At 38.4% G+C, this 22,376-nt stretch overlaps 1 protein-coding gene across 3 annotated transcripts in view; it reads left to right on the top strand.

Annotated features, from left to right (window-relative positions):
• Window positions 1–22,376, top strand: part of ZFYVE9 (zinc finger FYVE-type containing 9) — a 182,539-nt gene that overhangs the window by 55,499 nt on the left and 104,664 nt on the right. For all 3 annotated transcript variants that reach the window (XM_040231136.1, XM_040231135.1, XM_040231134.1), the window contains exon 2: window positions 15,859–15,964. The gene's annotated coding sequence lies outside the window, so the exon portion shown is untranslated. The remainder of the gene's footprint in view (window positions 1–15,858; window positions 15,965–22,376) is intronic.

The raw sequence follows: 22,376 nt of genomic DNA, 5'->3' as shown, positions 1-22,376 counted from the left end.
TGTTCTTGCACCAAACTCCACTAATGCTCATAAAAATGTTCATTTGATTAAACATCAGAAAAGCAAGTCTATTACTTATTGGTAATCATTGATTTGAAATTCCAGTCCCAGTTTTCTAGATATTCCATTGCTGTATTTATGGATACTCTTGAATCACACCTTTTTCTTTTTTCTTTAAAGGTGAGACATCAAACTAATAGAAGCTGCTTGAAGTTGTGACTAGGATAGAAAGCCCTGATAAAACATAGTTTAAGTTTGAACTTCATTATGCAAACTAATAATTTTATGTTGGCGTTAGTGAACTTTAAAATGGTAATTACATTAGAGCCTTATCAGTCTTAGCACAACTCTTGGGATCCTTTGTGGGTGGAAGTACTTTAAAAGTTTGCTTTGTGATTATTTTACTTTGGATCACTAGTAAGTTAGTGAGCATTTATTCTGTGCCAAACATTGTCACACACACACACATACACGTGGAATATAGTGATCAATGAGTCAGAAGTAGTGTCTTTTCTGGAAAACCTCTGGAGCCTGGAAAGAGGAGTTAACAGTTTAAAAATGTTCATAATTCATATAAGTGGTGTGATAGAGGAAATGAAGATATATGGAAAGAAGGAGCTCTTGTTCTAGACATAGATCAGAAGGGCTTCATGGAAGTATGATGTTTCAGTTCAGTTCAGTCACTCAGTCATGTCCGACTCTTTGTGACCCCATGAATAGCAGCACGCCAGGCCTCCCTGTCCATCACCAACTCCCGGAGTTCACTCAGACTCTGTCCATTGAGTCAGTGATGCCATCCAGCCATCTCGTCCTCTGTCGTCCCCTTCTCCTCCAGCCCCCAATCCGTCCCAGCATCAGAGTCTTTTCCAATGAGTCAACTCTTCGCATGAGGTGGCCAAAGTACTGGAGGTTCAGCTTTAGCATCATTCCTTCCAAAGAAATCCCAGGGCTGATCTCCTTCAGAATGGATTGGTTGGATCTCCTTGCAGTCCAAGGGACTCTCAAGAGTCTTCTCCAACACCACAGTTCAAAAGCATCAATTCTTTGGCGCTCAGCCTTCTTCACAGTCCAACTCTCACATCCATACATGACCACAGGAAAAACCATAGCTTTGATGAGACGGACCTTAGTTGGCAAAGTAATGTCTCTGCTTTTGAATATACTATCTAGGTTGGTCGTAACTTTTCTTCCAAGGAGTAAGCATCTTTTAATTTCATGGCTGCAGTCACCATCTGCAGTGATTTTGGAGTCCCTCAAAATAAAGTCTGACACTCTTTCCACTGTTTCCCCATCTATTTCCCATGAAGTGATGGGACCAGATGCCATGATCTTCATTTTCTGAATGTTGAGCTTTAAGCCGATTTTTTCCACTCTCCTCTTTCACTTTCATCAAGAGGCTTTTTAGTTCCTCTTCACTTTCTGTTTAAGGGTGGTGTCATCTGCGTATCTGAGGTTATTGATATCTCTCCCGGCACTCTTGATTCCAGCTTGTGTTTCTTCCAGTCCAGCGTTTCTCATGATGTACTCTGCATAGAAGTTAAATAAGCAGGGTGACATAGACAGCCTTGATGTACTCCTTTTCCTATTCGGAACCAGTCTGTTGTTCTATGTCCAGTTCTAACTGTTGCTTCCTGACCTGCAAACAGATTTCTCAAGAGGCAGGTCAGGTGGTCTGGTATTCCCATCTCTTTCAGAGTTTTCCACAGTTTATTGTGATCCACACAGTCCAAGGCTTTGGCATAGTCAATAAAGCAGAAATAGATGGTGCCATTGTGCAGTAGTTTGAGCATTCTTTGGCATTGCCTTTCTTTGGGATTGGAATGAAAACTGACCTTTTCCAGTCCTGTGGCCACTGCTGAGTTTTCCAAATTTGCTGGCATATTGAGTGCATGTTTAGGGTAGGAAAAGGAGGATAAGCAAGAATTAGTTGAGTAACAATGGTGGGCGCAGAGTATTCCAGGCCTAAGTAATAATATGTGAAGACCTGTTTTTTCCTCAATAGTTTTGAGATATAATTCACATATCATAAAATTCTCTCTTTTGAAGTTCACATTCAGTGGTTTTCAGTTATATTCACAGTTTTCCAACCATCACCACCTAATTCCAAAACATTTTCATCACCCCCAAAGAAACACCATACCCATTAACATTCACTCCCTATTCCCTCTTGTTCCTGACCCCTGGCAGCTACTAATCTATTTTCTGTTTCTAAAGAGTTGCCTGTTCTTGACATTTCTTATAAACAGAACCATACAGTATGTCATCTTTTGTGACTGGTTTCACTTAGCATAAGATTTTCAAGGTTCATCTATACTGTAGCATGTATCGGTATGAAGGCCTGTTTTGAGAAATGGAGATGAGCAGTATCAAGAATCTAAAGTTCAGTTGATCAGGATGATCAGTGTATAGAGCAAGGATTTGAGACTAAAGAGAATGTTTCATACTAGAGAGGTAAGCAGAAACCAAATCAACCAAGGTGTGTTACAGAGGTATGGGCTTTATCCTCAGGCCAACAGGATACCATTGAATGGTGTTAAGTATGAAAATAATATCATCAAATTTGTGTTTTTTATTTGCGTAGAGGATAAGCTAGATGGACGCAAAATGGGGGCCAGGGAGATAGATTTCTTGCAGAAATCTGAGCAACAGAAAGATGTTGATGGTGTGGGATATGGCCTGGGAATGGAGAGCAGTGGATAGATATGAGAGGTTTAAAAGGCAAGATAGGCAATACATGGTGTTAGAGTGAATGTAAAGGCAAGGGAGAAGGAGAGGTGGAATCTAGAATGGCACTGAAGTTTGAGGGTTGGTGGGCCAGGTGGATCATGATGCATAGATTAATTAAGGAACTGGCTAGGTAGATGAATTCCCAGGGTGCCAATCTATAAGGAGTACTAAAGTAACACTGGAAAGTTAAAGAGATGAAAAAATGCATTTATGAGAACTCTTGTAGAGGAAAACTTTGGTAAGCTTCTAGAGAAGGAGATAAGACCCCCTTCTCTCACCTACCTTCTTGTTTGAGTAATGATTATGTTTTCTAAACTACTCTGAGAAGCCCAAAGGCTTTTTTATTGAGTGAAATATGTAAATTTGGAACTAGAGCTAAAAATAAGCCAGTAGTGGAGAGGCTGCCATCAGGGGTCTTCTTTTTTGCCTGTTCTTCTTATGGTTCTTACCCTTTCTTCGTGGAATTTTCATATGAGATTGGATTGAAGAGTGTCAAAGTACTAACCTATTATTGTTTATATCTATTGGTATATAATAATTTGCACAAAAACATAATGTCTCACCACAATAATGTAATTCTCTCTTGTGATTCTGGGGATTGATTGAACTAACTAAGTGGTTCTCTTTTAAGAGTCTTCATGAAATTGTAGCCAGATAGTGTCTGGGGCTAGAGTCATCTTGAGGTTTGCTCATTCACATTTGAGAAGGTTCATGGGCCAAATCACCTACATGTAGCCTTTCCCTGTGGTCTCTCTGGCAGGATAACTGATTCAAAGACTGAGTGTCCCAAGAACAGGCAGGAACTCTATTACTTTGTTTTTTTTCCAGTTCTGATTTATTTAAAGGAATAGCAATTTTTAAAACTTTTAATTTTGTATTGGAGTATGGCCAGTTAACCATGTTGTAACAGTTTTAGGTGGAGAGCAAAGGGACTCAGCTGTATCTATTATATTTTATGACCTAGGTTTAGAAGTTGTCTCCCTCCTGTTTTACTCTGTTAGCCAAAGTAGTCATGAAGCTTTGCCTATGTTTAGAGGAAGGGGATATAGATTTTACTGTTCTTGAAAGAAGATTATGTGGGATGGAATGGCTATTGCAGCAGCCATTTTGGTAATTTTTGAGCTGTAGTATGGGACTTGTAGGATCTTAGTTCCTGATCCGGGGATTGAACCGTGCCCTCAGTAGTAAAAGCATGGAATTCTAACACTGGCCTGCCAGGGAATTCCCCATCTTTGGAAATATAATATGTCATACCTATGGTGTGGACCTAACAGAAGCAGAAGACATTAAGAAAAGGTGGCAAGAATACACAGAAGAACTATACAAAAAAGATATAACCATATGGTTACTGAATAACCATAATGGTGTGATCACTCACCTAGAGCCAGACATCCTGGAGTGTGAAGTCAGTGGGTGGGCCTTAGGAAGCATCACTATGAACATAGCTAGTGGAGGTGATGGAATTCCAACTGAGCTATGTCAAACCCTAAAAGATGATGCTGTGAAAGTGCTGCACTCAATATGTCAGCAAATGGCCACAGACTGGAATAGGCCAGTTTTCATTCCAATCCCAAAGAAGGGCAATGTGAAAGAATGTTCAAACTACCATACAATTGCACTCATTTCACATGCTAGCAAAGTAATGCTCAAAATCCTTCAAGCTAGGCTTCAGCAGTACGTGAACTGAGAACTTCCAGATGTTCAAGCTGGATTTAGAAAAGACAGAGGAACCAGAGATCAAATTGCCAACATCTGTTGGATCATAGAAAAAGCAAGAGAATTCCAGAAAAGCATGTACTTCAGTTTTATTGACTACGCCAAAGCCTTTGACTGGATCAGAACAAACTGTGGAAAATTCTTAAAGAGGTGGGAATACCAGACCAGCTTACCTGCCTCCGGAGAAACCTGTATGCAGGTCAAGAAGCATCAGTTAGAATCGGACATGGAACAACAGACTGGTTCAAAATTGGGAAAGGAGTACATCAGGGCTGTATATTGTCACCTTGCTCTTTTAACTTATATGCAGATACATCATGTGAAATGCTGGGCTGGATGAAGCACAAGCTGGAATCAAGATTGCTGGGAGAAATATCAATAACCTCAGATATGCAGATGACACCACCCTTATGGCAGAAAGCAAAGAGGAATTAAAGAGTCTCTTGATGAAGGTGGAAGAGGAGAGTGAAAAAACTGGCTTAAAACTCAACATTCAAAAAACTAAGATCATGGCATCCGGTCCCTTCATGGCAAATAGATGGGGAAACAATAGAAACAGTGAATGACTTTATTTTCTTGGGCTCCAAAATCACTGTGGATGGTGACTGCAGCCAGGAAATTAAAAGACGCTTACTCCTTGGAAGAAAAGCAATGACAAACCTAGACAGCATATTAAAAAGCAGAGACATTACTTTGCCTACAAAGGTCCATATAGTCAAAGCTATGGTTTTTCCAGTTGTCATGTATGGAAGAGCTGGACAGTATAAAAGGCTGAACGCCAAAGAAATGATGGCTTTGAACTGTGGTGCCGGAGAAGACTCTTGAGAGTCCCTTGGACAGCACAGAGATCAAACTAGTCAGTTCGCTCAGTCGTGTCCAATTCTTTGTGATCCCATGGACCATACAGTCCATGGAATTCTCTAGGCCAGAATACTGGAGTGGGTAGCCTTTCCCTTCTCCAGGGGAATCTTCCCAACCCAGGGATCGAACCCAGGTGCATTCTTTACCAGCTGAGCCACAAGGGAAGCCCCCTAAAGGAGATGAACCCTGAATATTCATTGGAAGGACTAATGCTGAAGCTGAAGCTCCAATACTTTGGCCACCTGATGTGATGAGCCCATTCATTGGAAAAGACCCTGATGCTAGAAAAGATTGAAGGCAGGAAGAGAAGGGGAGGACAGAGGATAAGATGGTTGGATGCCATCACCGATTCAATGGATAGGAGTTTGAGCAAACTCTGGGAGATAGTGAAGGACAGGGAAGCCTGGCATGCAGCAGTTCATGAGGTCACAAAGAGTCGGATACAACTGAGCAACTGAACACCACCTCCACCTACCTTGAGATCCCTGCCCAGACTGAGATAGGAAAACAAGAATGAGGACTGTGGGATGTTAAATGTAATTTTGTATATATTGAGTTAGACTGTCAGACTTCTTGGTGGAAATACTATTAAGAAGTTTGGATGTTAAGCAGATACTGAATTTGTTCTCAGGTGAATAGTATTAATCAGAGACAAGACAGGAAACAATATTTAACTGAGAATATCTTCTAATTTATTCTTTTTCTTTTTTAAAATGTGCAGCCAGGATTTTGGAAATTATTACCTTAATCTCTTATGTTGTAAACAATCCCACATCATAGTGTCGTATAAGTTGCTTGTATTTTATATTTTAAACATCATCTTTATTCTTGTCATTTTTCCTTATAGGTTTTTTAAAATCTTGGTTTCTTAATTTTAGATGATTCTTCTTTCACTCCCCCTATATTATAATTAAATTTTTAATCATCTGTTGTACATCCCAGGGAGATAATCTTTTAAAATACTTGTCTTTCCTGTTTCCTTCCTTTTTCAGTTTTCATATTTGAAAGTAAAAGTTGAAGTACTTTGGTTTTTATTCATTGAAATTCATGGATGCTCCATTCTCTTCCCTTTTATTAATAAATAGTACATATTCATCCTAAGAAAAATCTGGGCTATAGATAAGTTTGAAGAAAATGTTAATTACCCAAACACTATTGATACTATTATATTTTAGTATATATAGTTTTAAAGGCTTTTATGTTTTTCCCCAAGTGGGAGCCTTACCATTTGTACCATTTTGTAAATTGATACTTCCATTTGACATTTAGATTTTTCTCTCTATACACTGTGTTAAAACATCAATCTCACAGTTAACGTGTTTTACATCCTTTCTATTTTTTTCCTTAAGATAAATGTCTAGAAGGGTAATTGTTATGTCAAAGGATCTATGTTTGTATACTAACAATAACATTCCCCAATTATTTAAATCTTTGACACTTTTTTTCTCTCCTACTAGAAAATTTCTGTTTTTTGTTTCTCTCTTGTATTTGTTTACTGGCCCTCTCTCTTCCAACACACACATATTCATAAATATTTATTTCTTAGGAAGAAATCTTCATCATGAAGTTGATTGCTTAAGTATGAACATTATTAGTTTCATTTGATTTACTTCTTCATGAGACATTTATTGAACGCTATGGGCTTGTTAAGTGGCTCAGTGGTAAAGAATCTGCCTGCCAGTGCAAGAGATGCAGGTTCGATCCCTGGGTCTGGAAGATGTCCTGGAGAAGGAAATGGCAACCCACTCCAGTATTCTTGCCTGGGAAGTCTCATGAACAGAGGTGGGCTGCAGTCCCTGAGGTCACAAAGAGCCAGACAGGACTGAGCAACAGAGCATTCATGCATATGTGCCATGCCCTGGCTTGAAGAGAATGAAGACATAGTCGTTTTCTCAGTGAATTCACAGTCCAGTGGGGAAGACAGGATTACTGTTTTCTTCTTTACTTACTTCTTTACGTTAATTAATGCAAATTAATTTGGTCTGTGCTGCCGTTAGTAAAGAGATGCATGACAAGGACATAGGGTGACTCTTCTAAAACAGGTTGTAGAGAATCGAGGAAGGCTTCCCAGGTTGAGCTGAAGTGCACTGAACCTTGGCAATGCAAGTTAGGCAAATCAAAAGTAGCTCAATGTAGGTACAGAACATGCAACGATAGAGAAGCTTGGTAAAGCGTCTCACGAGAAATATTGGTAGTTTGGTATGACTGGAGCTTTGGGAAGTAGTGAAAGACCAAGTTCTGAAGGGATCTCTATGCCATGCTAAAAAACTACAGTTCATTCTTGGGGGAAAGGAGGAAGAGGATCCATTCAGTTAACTAGGAAAGTACAATCAATCTGGCTAGTATATATGGTAGCAAATGAAGACCCATCATTGTGACATCCAGAGATATGTCCATTAAATAGGTGAGATGGAGCGCTATCTAAATATTTTTAAGCAGAAAAATAACGTGACCTGATTTTCTTTTAAAAAGTTACTTTGGTAGAACTATGAAAAGATATATTTTCTAGACAAAAGGAGATAGTGACATTAGTTTGGAAACTATACTGAACCAATCTGGATAAGAACTAATGAGGGCCTAAACTAAGGCAGCTGTAGTAGAAATAGAAGGAGGGGATACAGTTAGGAGCCATTGATTTGGAATCCTTGCCATGCTATACTTAATTAATTATGCCATGTATTTTTAATACCTACTTTATGACAAGCACTGTGCTGAAGTATTGGTATAAAGGGATGAATAAAAAAGGCTTCCTTTCTTGAGTGGCTTATTGTTCAGTGGGGTGTAACACGTTTATAAACAGAGAAATTACCATGTAATGTGAAAAGTGTTATTGATATAAATGTATTGTGAGAATGTAGAGAATTAAGTGACTGTTAATGTCACGTTGGGAGGTGACAGATCCAGAATAAAAAAGATACTTTTTTCTGTGTATATTGAACTGTATTTAAGGCACTTTATACTGTATTTTATAGTGTACGTCTGTGCATTTACTGAATTTCTTTGATTCCTTGCAAAAAGCCATTCTGTGATGCCATAAGTCATATAATGCACTAATATTTGCATTATAGGGGTCCTAGAAGGAGAAGAGAGAGAGAAAGGGCCTGGAAGATAGTAGCTGAAAACTTCCCAAACTTGGGAAAGAAAACAGTCACCTAAGTATATATAGAATCTCATATATGGTGAATCCAAAGAGGAACACACCAAGACATATTGTATTAAAATGACAAAAATTAAAGATAAAGAGAGAATATTAAAAACAGCAAGGGAAAAGCAAAAAGTAACATACAAGGAAACTCCTAATAAGGCTATCAGTTTCAGCAGAAACTGTAGGCTAGAAGGGAAAGACAGGATATATTCAAAGTGATGAAAGGGAAAAGCTTAAAATCAATAATAATACCTTACTGGGAGAGATCAAAAGCTTTATGGACAAGAAAAAGTTAAAAAGAGTTCAGCACCATCAAACCAGCTTTGCAAAAAATGTTAAAACAACTTCTCTAGGCGAAAAAGAAAAGGCCACAACTAGAAACAAGAAGGTTATGAAATGAAAAGACTCACCATCAAAGGCAGACATACAGTAAAAGTAGTGTATCATCCACACACGAAACTAGTAGGGAGGTTAAACGACAAACGTAGTAAAATCATCTGTATCCACAATAAGCCATTGTGGATATCAAATACAGTAATTGTGAAGGGAAGAGAATACAAATGCATTGTATTTTTTTTCCACACTAATGAAGATGTTTATCAGTTTTCACAATCAATAGCCAGACAAGAAATAAAAGATAATAAGAGTTGCAAGCCATAAAGGGAACATGATTAACCTAACAGTATAAAATAATTACATACAATTTGGGAGGGGGTCAAGCAGAGTGATGTGATAAGTGGAAGTGCATACATGCACATGTTTTCATCTGCCCAGCCAGTCTATGTCTTTTGGTTGGTGCATTTAATTCATTTACTTTTAAGCTAATTATTGATATGTATAATCAGATAAGCAACACCCCACTCCAGTACTCTTGCCTGGAAAATCCCATGGACGGAGGAGCCTGGTGGGCTGCAGTCCATGGGGTCGCTGAGGGTCGGACACAACTGAGCGACTTCACTTTCACTTTTTCACTTTCATGCATTGGAGAAGGAAATGGCAACCCACTCCAGTGTTCTTGCTTGGAGAACCCCAGGGACGGAGGAGCCTGCTGGGCTGCCCGTCTATGGGGTCGCACAGAGTCGGACACGACTGAAGCGACTTAGCAGCAGCAGCAACCATATATCTAAAGCAACTAGAGAAAGAACAAACAAGACCAAAGTTAGTAAAGGGAAAGAAAGAATAAAGTTCAGAGCAGAAGTAAATGAAATAGAAATGAAAAAAAACAGAAAAGATCAAGGAAAGTAAAAGTTGGTTCTCTGAAAAGATAAACAAAATTGATAAAGCTTTAGCTAGACTCATCAAGAAAAAAAGGGAAAGGGCTCAAATCAATAAAATTAGAAATTGAAAAGGAGAAGCTACAGCAGACACAGACAAAAATACAAAGGATTGTATCAGACTATTATAAATAAGCATCTCTGTGCCAATAAAATGGGCAACCTGAAAGAAATGGACAAATTCGTAGGAAGATACCATCTCCAAATACTGAACCAAAAAGAACTAGAAAATATGAACAGACCAGTCACAAGTACTGAAATTGGGACTGTGATTTAAAAACTCCCAACAAACGAAAGTACAGGACAAGATGGCTTCACAGATGTATTCTATCAAACACTTAGAGAAAAGCTAATACCTGTCCTTCTGAAATTGTTCCAGAAAATTGCCGAGGAAAGAACACTTGCAAACTCATTCTATAAGGCCACCATCACCGTGGTACCAAAACCAGACAAGGATATCATAGAAAAGGAAAATTACAGACTAATACCACTATGGTGAACATAACTGCAAAAATCCTCAACACATTACTGGCAAACTAAAATCCAATAATGCATTAGAATGATCATATACCATGATCAAGTGGAATTTATCCCAGTGATGTAGGGATTTTTCCATATCTGCAGATCAGTCAGTGTAATATACCATATTAATAAATTGAAGAGTAAAGAGCATATGCTTATCTCAATAGATGCAGAAAAAGCTTCAGATGAAAAACAGCATTCATTTATGTTAAAAAAAAAAACCTTTCCAGAAACAGGCATTGAGGAACATATCTCAACACGAATCAGGCCATATCTGACAAATCCACAGTTAACATTATACTTAATAGTAAAAAGCTGAAACCATTTCCTCTCAGATCAGGAACATCTGAAACTGAGGATGCCCAGTCTCACCATTCTTATCCAACATAGTTTGGAAGTCCTACCCATAGCAATCAGAGAAGAAAAAGGAAAGGAATAGAAAGTGGAAAGGAAGAAGTGAAACTGTCACTGTTTTCAAATGACATGATACTATACACAGAATATCCTAAAAAAACACCACCAGAAAATTACTAGAGCTTATCAACAAATTCAGTAAAGTTGTAAGATATAAAATTAATACATAGAAATCTGTTGCATTTCTGTACACTAACAACGAAATAGCAGAAAGAAAAATTCAGGAAATGATCCCATACCCACTCCAGTATTCTTGGGCTTCCCTTGTAACTCAGCTGGTAAAGAGTCTGCCTGCAATGCGGGAGACCTGGGTTCAATCCTTGGGTTGGGGAGATCCCCTGGAGAAGGAAAACGCTACCCACTCCAGTATTCTGGCCTCGAGGATTCCATGGACTGTATAGTCCACGGGGTTGCAAAGAGTCAGACATGACTGAGTGACTTTCACTTTCACCATTGTATCAAAGAGAATAAAATACCTAGGTATAAACCTCCTTGAGGAGGCAGAAGACCTGCACTTGGAAAACTGAGACACTGGTGAAAGAAATTGAAGACAACATAAAGAGATGGAAACATATATTGTATTCTAGGATTGGAATGATTGATATTGTTAAAATGATCATAACACCCAAGGCAATCTGTAGTTACAGTGCTGCTGCTAAGTCCCACCAGGCTCCCCCGTCCCTGGGATTCTCCAGGCAAGAACACTGGAGTGGGGTGCCATTTCCTTCTCCAATGCATGAAAGTGAAAAGTGAAAGTGAAGTCACTCAGTCGTGTCCGACTCTTAGCGACCCCATGGACTGCAGCCCACCAGGCTCCTCCATCCATGGGATTTTCCAGGCACAATCCATATCAAAATACCAATGGCATTTTTCACAGAACTAACACAAATAATTTTAAAAATTGTTTGGAAACACAAAAGTACCTAAACAGCCAAAACAATATTGAGAAAGAATGGAGCCAGTTGAATCAGTCTCCCTGACTTCAGACTATCCTACAAAGTTATGGTAACCAAAACAATAGGAACTGGCACAAAAACAGACTTATAGATCAATGAAACAAGATGGAAAGCCCAGAAATAAACCCATGCAAATATGGTCAATTAATCTATGACAAAGGAGGCAAGAATATACAGTGAGGAAGACAATCTCTTCAGTAAATGATGCTGGGAATATTGGACAGCTACATGTAAAAGAATGAAATTAGAACATTCTTTAATGTCATATATAAAAATAAACTTAAAATAGATTAATGACCTAAATGCAAGACTGGATATTATTAAATTCCTAGAGGAAAGCATAGGCAAAACATTCTTTGACATAAATTGCAACAATATTTTTTTGGATTCATCTCCTAAAGTGAAGGAAACAAAAGTAAGTAAATAGGATCTAATTAAGATTAAAAGCTTTTGCACAACAAGGGAAACCATTAACAAAATGAAAAGACAACCTACTGAATGGGCGAAAGTATAGACAGCTCATAAAATTCAACATCAGAAAAGCAATCTGTTTTAAAAATGGGCAGAAGAATTAAATAGCCAAAGTGGAAATACAGATGGCCAACAGGCACATGAAAAGATGCTCAACATCATTAACCATCAGGAAATGCAAATAAAAACCATAATGTGATATCATGTCACATTCTGAGTATGTGTGTCTTTTTAACCTGTGATGCAAGTCCAATAATATTATGTAACTCTCAAAAATCATAGGTTTGTCATGATAACTGTTACTGAAAAGACACAAATAATATGTGTTGGAGAGGATGTGGAGGAGAAGGAACCCTTCTACACTGTTGGTGGGAATGTTAATTGGTACAGCTACTGTGAAAACAATATGGAGTTTTCTCAAAGAACTAAAGATAGGATTTCCATATGACTCAGCAGTTCCACTCTTAAGTTATATAAATGAAAAAGACAAAAACACTATTTCAAAAAGATACACACACCCCAATGTCCATAGCAGTGTTATTTACAGTTACCAAGATGTAAAACAACCTAAGTGTACATCAGTAGATAAATGCATAAAGAACATGTGGTATAGATGTACATTGGAATACTATTCAGCCATAAAAAAGAATGAAATCTTGCCATTTACAGCAACATGGATGGACTTAGAGGATGTTACGCTAAATGAAATAAGTCGGAGAAAGATACTATAGGTTACCACTTACATGCAGAATCTAAGAAATATAGCAAATTAGCAAATATAACAAAAAAAGAAACAGAGAGAATAAACTTGTGGTTCCCAGGGGGAGAGAGACAGGGGCAATGTAGAGGTAAGGAAGTGGGAGGTATTAATACATACTACTGAGTGTAAGATAGGCTCAAGGATGTATTGTACAACATGGAGAATATAGCTGATATTTTGTAATAACTATAAGTAGAAAGTAGGCTTTAAAATTATCTAAATTTTTAAATTAAAAAATAAATGTAAAAATAAGCTATAAAAAAGAGAAAAAGTAAAGAAAGGTTTTAAAACAAAGACTATAAATTACCTTCAGAGGGAGCTGTGATGAGAAGCAAGTGAGTACCACCATAGGTGTGGAGGCTTTAGGGATCTCTAAAGGCTTCGGTGAGGTGTGGTGTTGAAAACAGGATTGGTTGGAAGTCTGTGCTAGCAGTGGTTAATTTTGCGGGTATTCCACCTTATCTTTTGTAGTCAAGTAATTTTCCTTCTTGTCCTGCAGGAAACTAGAGGTTTATCTTCTGGTAGAATTGAATTGTGAAAGCTTTCAACTGAAGGATTTGGGGCATATCAGAAAGGTGAAGATGAGATATGGGGTTGAAAGTAGACTAACTAAGGAAAATGTAGTGTGAGGTCATAAATGTGAAGTTGAGAGGAGTCACCATCTCGTGTGGGTTTTCCTTTAGCCTTGTTTAAGCTCCTCAGGGGAATGTATGGAGTAGATAGATTGTCGAATTTAACCAGGCTTGAGATTTTACCAGCTGAGGCTAGAAGGTCAGAGGGATCCGGAAGGAAAACCTATGATATTTGAGACAGTTACATCATATTATTGGACTTGCCTCACACGTTAAAATAGACACACATACTCAGAATTTGACTTTGAATTTAGATATATATATTTAATTTTAGCTAGTTATTAGAAGTATTACTTTGGCCTCATTTTCATTTTGACTTTGGAACTTCTATCCTATACAGCCCTTACATACTTCTGGTATGATTTTATCCCTTATTTGATAGATGGAAGTTGTTTCTTAGCATCAGTAGCTCTTCTCACTTAGAGTATATAGCATGTATATATTTTTCCAAGTTCTCAAGACAGGAAAATCTTTCATCAGTGATTTTTTTTAAAATATAAATTTATTTTTCATTCCACTTTTAAAAATTGTTCTCTGGAACCTTAAATTCCTGGCCTTTTAGAATCAGTTCAGTTCAGTCGCTCAGTCGTGTCTGACTGTGACCACATGGACTGTAGCACGCCAGGGTTCCCTGTCTGTCACCAGCTCCTGGAGCTTACTCAAACTCATGTCCATCGAGTTGGTGATGCTATTCAACCATCTCATCCTCTGTCATCCCCTTTTCCTCCCACCTTCAATCTTTCCCAGCATCAGGGTCTTTTCCAGTGAGTCAACTCTTCGCATTAGGTGACCAAAGTATTGGAGTTTCAGCTTCAGCATCATTCCTTCCATGAATATTTAGGACTGGTTTCCTTTAGGATGGACTGGTTGGATCTCCTTGCAGTCCAAGGGACTCTCCAAGAGTCTTCTCCAACACCATAGTTCAAAAGCATCAATTCTTTGGTGCTCAGCTTTCTTAATAGTCCAACTCTCACATTCATACATGACTACTGGAAAAACCATAGCCCTGACTAGACTGTGTTGGCTAGCATCTTTGTTGGCAAAATAATGTCTCTGCTTTTTAATATGTTGTCCAGGTTGGACATAGCTTTCCTTCCAAGGAGCAAGCATCTTTTAATCTCATGGCTGCAGTCATCATCTGCAGTGATTCTGGAAGCCAAAAAAGTAAAATCTCTCATTGTTTCCATGTTTCCCCATCTGTTTGCCATGGAGTGGTCAGACCGGGTGCCATGATCTTAGTTTTCTGAATGTTGAGTTTTAAGCCAACTTTTTCACTCTCCTCTTTCACTTCCATCAAGAGGCTCTTTAGTTCTTCATTTTGTGCCATTAGGGTGGTGGTGTCATCTGCATATCTGAGGTTATTGATATTTCTCCCAGCAATCTTGATTCCAGCTTATGCTTCATCCAGTCCAGCATTTCTCATGATATACTCTGCATATAAGCAGGATGACAATATACAGCCTTGATGTACTCCTTTCCCAATTTGGAACCAGTCTGTTCTAACTGTTGCTTCTTGACCTGAATACAGATTTCTCAGGAGGCAGGTCAGGTGGTCTGGTATTCCCATCTCTTTAAGAATTTTCCACAGTTTGTTGTGATCCATAAAGTCAAAGGCTTACACTTTGGCCTTTTAGAATACTTATTTTAGTAAGCACATCATTTTCACATCAGATAGTAGAATTACATTTGAAATAATGTCAGAAGAATTTCTTTTATCACCAGATAACTTAAAATTAAGTGATGTTTACTAGATCATGTCTAGGATACTCTTCTATTTTGAAACTGTTTTGATCATAGGTTAGATATTTTATACAGATAATATGAGATACTTAGTTTTATTCTGATTAGTTTCAACTGCTAATCCGTTGCTTCTAAGCAGCGGAGAGAGGCTGAAATCATAAGGGACTCCATTTGGAGGAGAAACAGTTGTTTGGCATTAAAAAATCTTAACAGAAATCTTTTGATCTCAGTTTAAGAATTCTCTGTGTACAGGAAAAAAATCACTAACAGGACTTTCTTGTGAAGCAGCAGTTTTGTTAGCTTTGGATTCGTGGAAGGCCTATTGAAATATAAATAAATAGTGTTTTTATGAATTACCATAGTCATTGGATAGAAAGTACCTGGCTTTGATCTTTCACTTTGTATTACTCATTGAAAATAAGAAGTGTGTGGAAATTCTTAACTATTCATTGAAACATTTAACTTTGGGCCTTTTTAGACAATATAATATGTCTGCTGCTGCATTCCATGCTGGCCAGGTCTTTGAATCTGAAGATATAATTGGAATAGCTTTTATTTGTCTAGCTATGATAGATTGATATGAAGAAAATTGGGGCTTATTGCTTTAGCAGATATAATGAGCAATGTGTATTTTCTTTAGGATCAAACGGAGCACACTGAAACAGCAGGACTGGCTGGTAGTGCAGCAAGCATCATGAGTAAACACATAGAGGTCCGTTCCTTATCACGTGTGTAAGGGAAAAAAGGTAAGAAATCTAGTGATCTTATTTCTCTTGAGAGCTTAAACTTGAGAAAACAAATAGCTTTATAGAAACTAATGCTCATGAATATATATTCTAATTGCTTCATTTATGACACTGTCTCTTATTAAATCAGGAATATTGCTTTTTTTTTTTTTTTTTACAAAAAAGGTTTGGCTTAAGTCCAGGGAAAAAGAAGATGTTTTAAAATTCCTATTGAATTACATCAAAATGCTAATTTCTCTACCAGTGCTTGGCTTCTTCCTTTCAGAGTCAACTTCTACCTTGGGCATAGACAGGTAATTTCAGCATGACAAAGAGCATGGACTTGAGCAATATTATTAAGAGAAAATCTACCCAATTGGTATATCTACCTGATTAAGGTTATGAATATTTCTTAGTCGCACAAGTGTTAAATAGTTAAATCTTACTTTAGGATAAGGAATCAGAAATACAGATTTAATTACATTATTTTATTTTGTATGTTTAGACTAATTCTGAAGAGCAGTCATTTCCAGCAGAAAATTGGAAGTATTTTATTAATTCTGATAGAGCAAGACTTCTTAATCATTGACATTTTTCTGACTAGGAATCTTCTTTGTTTTCTTTCAAGTCTTATGATTATTTAATGCATAGAAATGGTGGTGGGAAGGGAAGGAATGTGGGTGAGATTGGTTTCAGAGACTGATTATGCCATTCACTATTGGAGTGTTGTGTGCTCTGGCTGAGTGCTCTGGTTTTCCATGTAAGCTTCAAAGATAGAGGCATGGGTCTGACAGTGTGTGGCAGACTGAGTTCTTAAGGCACCTAGCAGCAGTACTTTCCTCACCAAAACTTCTGGACTTGGAGTTGGCTAGGTATTTCTTGTCCCTTAGCTTTCTCACATATGAGTGTGAGAAAAGAGTGCTTCTGTCTGCCTTCATCTGGCAAAATCTTATTTTTCAGGCATCTCCTCTTTAGGAAGTTTTCAGCCCACTGCAAAGACCATCAATAATAATAAATAATTAGCAATAATAAATTATTGGAGTATTTCTTACAGTAGCCCATCCTACCCCAAATAATATACCCCTGCTCTAGTCTGATTTGGATTCCCATCTTCTTTGGCTCCATAGTACCCAGTGCATATATTAATATCAATTAGTATATATCATAGTATTTCATATTTTAAGTCTACTTATCCATCTTCTATGAAACATTGGGTACTGTTAGGTCAAGGACATTGTCTTATTGTCATTGTAACGTAATGATTAAAACAATGTCTGATACGTAGTAGATGCTCAGGAATATTTTATGCATGAATGCACACATGTTCATTGTAATTAGTATATGGCATAGAGGAAGTAACAGTGAAGGAGATACCCGAGGAGCAATCACATAAGTGCTGTAAAAGACCCTTAAGACTGAGATTCAAAACAGTGTCTAAAAGGTCTCTGGTTAATAGAATAAAAAAGAAGAGATACTCAGGAAGAAACTGTACTGAATTAAATAATCATATTCCTCTTTGAGATGTACCGTTGACCCTTGAACAACATGTGGCGCTGATTCTCTGTACAGTGGAAAGTCTGCATATAACCTATAATCAAGTCTATATACATAGTTCTTCCATATCTGCAGTTCTGCATCCGTGGATTCAACCAACAGTGGATCATGTAGTACTATAATATTTACTATTGAAAGAATCCATATATAGATAGACCCACATGGTTCAAACCCATGTTGTTCAACAATCATTTGTACATATATGATATTTAGTGACTTCCATTTTGAATAAGAGGTGGACATAAAGGGAGGTAAGATTTAAATTCTCTGAGAGGTTCATCTTATACAATGAAAAGACTACTCCAAGATCTAAGGTTTTCCTTGGAAAATGAAACTAAAGAGGGTCAAGACTTGGGGACATGAGACATAACAGAGACCAAAGGATGAAGCTCCGAAGTAAAAGCAGGAGGATAAAGGGAAATCCTATATTTTAAAGAGAGACCCTTCCCATCTTCTGTTCTTCTTTCACACAGTGATTACCTGGTATTACATCTCTACGCCTCCTTATAGGAGATTATATGACTCTTCTCAGGAGTCCAAAGAAAAGACCTAGATATACTGACATTTGGAGGTCTCCCAATGAAATAGCTTTGTTCCCCCCCAGTCACCATGCAGTGGAAGCCTTCCAGCTGAGAAGCCACACATGCAGAGATTCCAGTTCGCTTTTGGTACTTCATTTGTTCAGTGTGAGGCATTTGAGGACAGCATCCAATGTGAAAGACAGAGATCAAACCACAAAACAGGAACTTGGAGGAAATAGTATTGGAAACAGAAGGTTTAGGAAAAAGAAAAAAAGTCAGAGCAAATTGTAGGTAATTATATTCAAGAAGTAAGAAAAGAATTATATCCATGAAGTAAGATCAAGATGTCATAAAAAGGATCAGAAAAAGAAAGTACCCTGGAAATTTAAAATATGATAGTTTTAGTGCATTTAAATTAAAAAAAAAAAAAACTATCTCAGATTTATAGAAAATTTGCAAGTATAGTACAGAGAATTTTTTTCTTTGAACCATTTGAGAGTAAGTTGCTAGGTGCATCCCCTACTATGTTTGAAACTGTTCCCTTCAAAAAAGGATTTTGTACATAACTACAACATAGCCATAAATTAGGGAATGAACTTTGATGCATTACCACCATCCAGCTGTCAGACTTTTCTTGTTTTGCCAGATATGCAAATAATGTCCTTTTTGGTCAAGAGTACTGAGTTTGGGATCATATGTTTCATTTAGTTGGGAAGCCAGCCAGTGTTTTATGACCTCCCCACCCTGTTTGGGAGTAAGCAAGGGTGTGCATGCTCCCCGTGTGCTTCCCACAGCCCTTCTGTTAGTACAACCAGCTCTTCAGTCAGCCAAGGGGACTTGTCTTCCTGGCATCGAACCCCTGGGCTGTGGCTCCCAGTATGTGGCTTCAGTGGCTCACTCCCCGGGGAGGTTCTCCACCTGTAAAATCCCCTTCCTCTTCTGAGTCCCCTCCCAAGCGCACAGTCCCCAACCTGATCACTTTTCTTCCTTTCCTACCTGATTCCATGTGGATGTTTCCTATAGCCTTGGTTGTACAAGAGTCTTTCTGCCAGTCTCCAGTTAGTGTTCAATGAGATGATTCCACATGGAGATGTATTTTTGATGTGTTTTTGGAGGGAGATGAATTCCACTGTTCTCCTGCTTTACTACCTTGATCTCTCTTCAGTAAACTTTATTTTTTTTAGAGCAGTTTTAGGTTCAGAGAAAAATTGAGCAGAAAGTACAGGGAGTTACCATATATCTCATATTGCCCTCCCTCTCCCCCCAGATCCTCTCCCAGCCTCCGCTAGTGTGGACATTGCTGTGCCCTTTTTATTGCGATCTGCCAGGGAGCATGAAGTTTGTTTGTCCTATTACTGATGATGTTCATTCACTCTGATCACTCATGAAAGGTGACATCTGCCAAGATTTGCCTCTGAAGTGACTCCTTTTTTTTTGTAATTAGTATTTTTGTGGAGAGGAATTTTGAAACTATGTAAATACCTCATTCCTCATTACACTTGGAATTCATTCATTTATGTTGTAAAGACTCATTACTTTTTTTAGCCAAGGGTTATCATCTGTTGCTACCGTTGTTTACTTTGATGTTTAGAATGTCTCTGGTTAGGTCAGTGGAAGCTCCTTCAAGCTGATTTCTGTGTCCTTTGATATGTCCCCATCATTTTCAGACACTTCTTGTTTCTTTTTTGTTTAATTGAAATGTAATTCACATACCATACGATAAAATTCACCCTTTAAAAATATATAGTTCAGTGGTTTTTATATATTTGCAGAGTCTTGAAGTCATCACCATTATCTAATTCCAGAACATTTTCATCACTCCAAAAAGAAATCTTGTATCTGTTAGCAGTTACTCCCATTTCCCTCCAATTCCTCCCAGCTGCTGGCAACCCACTAATTTACTTTTTGTTTCTGTGCCTATTTTGGACATTTCATATAAATGGAATCATGTAATCTGTAGGTTTTTGTGTCTGCTTCTTTCAGTTACCATGATATTTTCAAGCTTCATCTATGTTGTAGCATATAGCAAAACTTTATCCATTTAAATTATCATACACTATTATATTTTGTTAATATATAATGCCACATTTTATTTATCCATTTATCAATTAATAGATCTTTGAATCATTTTTACCTCTTGGTGTTATAAATAATGTTGTTCTGAGCATTCACAGATAAGTTTTTGTGTGAATGTATGCCAAAGCCTTTGACTGTGTGGATCACAATAAACTGTGGAAAATTCTGAAAGAGATGGGAATACCAGACCACCTGACCTGCCTCTTGAGAAACCTATATGCAGGTCAGGAAGCAACAGTTAGAACTGGACATGGAACAACAGACTGGTTCCAAATAGGAAAAGGAGTACATCAAGGCTGTGTATTGTCTCCCTGCTTATTTAACTTATATGCAGAGTACACCATGAGAAATGCTGGGCTAGAAGAAGCACAAGCTGGAATCAAGATTGCCGGGAGAAATATCAATCACCTCAGATATGCAGATGACACCACCCTTATGGCAGAAAGTGAAGAGGAGCTAAAAAGCCTCTTGATGAAAGTGAAAGAAGAGAGTGAAAAAGTTGGCTTGAAGCTCAACATTCAGAAAACGAAGATCATGGCAACTGGTCCCATCACTTCATGGGAGATATATGGGGAAACAGTGGAAACAGTGTCAGACTTTATTTTTGGGGGCTCCAAAATCACTGCAGATGGTGACTGCAGCCATGAAATTAAAAGACGCTTACTCCTTGGAAGAAAAGTTATGACCAACCTAGACAGCATATTAAAAAGCAGAGACATTACTTTGCCAACAAAGGTCCGTCTAGTCAAGGCTATGGTTTTTCCAGTGGTCATGTATGGATGTGAGAGTTGGACTGTGAAGAAGGCTGAGCGCCGAGGAATTGATGCTTTTGAACTGTGGTGTTGGAGAAGACTCTTGAGAGTCCCTTGGACTGCAAGGAGATCCAACCAGTCCATTCTAAAGAAGATCAGCCCTGGATGTTCATTGGAAGGACTGATGCTAAAGCTGAAGCTCCAGTACTTTGGCCATCTCATGCAAAGAGTTGACTCACTGGAAAAGACTCTGATGCTGGGAGGGACTGGGGGCAGGAGGAGAAGAGGACGACCGAGGATGAGATGGCTGGATGGCATCACTGACTCGATGCACATGAGTTTGGGTGAACTCTGGGAGTTGGTGATGGACAGGGAGGCCTGGTGTGCTGTGATTCGTGGGGTCGCAAAGAGTCGGACACGACTGAGCGACTGAACTGAACTGATGTTTTCACTTCTCTTGGGAATAAGCCTAGGAGTGGAATAGCTATGCCTTGTGGTTAATTCCTTTTAACTTTTTGAGGAACTGCCAAACTGGTTTCCAAAGTTGCCACACCATTTTACTTTCTTCCCTGCTATGTGTGAGGGTTCATGTTTCTCTCCATCCTCATCAAAGTTCTTATATTTTTTTCTACTTCAGCTTTAGAATCAGGCATTTTTCCATGGAGCTCTTGCTGTTTTTAGTGAATAACAATATTTATAAATCAAATCTGGTGCTAGATATGCTCATTGCTACATGGAGTGGAGGTCGGGAAATGCTGCTTCAAGGTGCTTTGAATATATGTGTACACACACACACTTAGATCTGTGTTTATTGCCAGAAATATGTTTATTGAATACCAAAACTGTGTTTACTTACTACTATAAGTATGCTTATCATAATCCATGAGCTCAAACTGACAACTCAGATTCCAAACCAACACTGCAGGGTTCTTTGTATTTTTCTCTTTTTCCACATTTACTTTGTGGTGTTCTTTCCTGTTCTCACTTTTCCCGTGTTAACGCCTTCTCCACCAGTGAGAAACCTTCTTCCTATTACCCTTTATGTCCTCGCTTATCTGACTTATCCCTCTGCTTGTAGTCTGTGCCCTACACTGTCTTCTCCCTTTGGTCCTTCTAGTCCTGCTTAGCCTGTGACCTGCCCCCCTGCACTACTCTCTTATATCTCCTCCTCACCCTTCCTGCATGCGAAGCCATCTTACCCACTGAGCTGTCTCTCTGCCAGACCATCCCCTTCAAGTGGATGCCTTCCTCACCTCTCTGGGACTCTTAACAACCCACGCTGGGCTGTGCTGCAGTTTCCTTCCTTCTTGGGGCCGTGACACGTTATGCTGGGCCACCCCAACGTAAGGACATCTGCTTGCCACACTTGGGCTCTGACTCCCCCCATACACAGATGCCCTCTTCATCTGCTCCCTATTTATTGAACTGTTAATAATTTTTCCCCTTTATTGTTATTTTTTAAACCTTTTATTTTAAAGTAACTATAAATTCACAGGACATTGCAAAAATAGTATAGTTTTTGTGTATCCT

Source organism: Oryx dammah, unplaced genomic scaffold, assembly GCF_014754425.2.
Source record: "Oryx dammah isolate SB20612 unplaced genomic scaffold, SCBI_Odam_1.1 HiC_scaffold_28, whole genome shotgun sequence".
Classification (NCBI taxonomy): domain Eukaryota; kingdom Metazoa; phylum Chordata; class Mammalia; order Artiodactyla; family Bovidae; genus Oryx; species Oryx dammah.
Note: the sequence above shows the minus strand (reverse complement) of the source record. Positions and strands in the feature narration are given on the sequence as shown.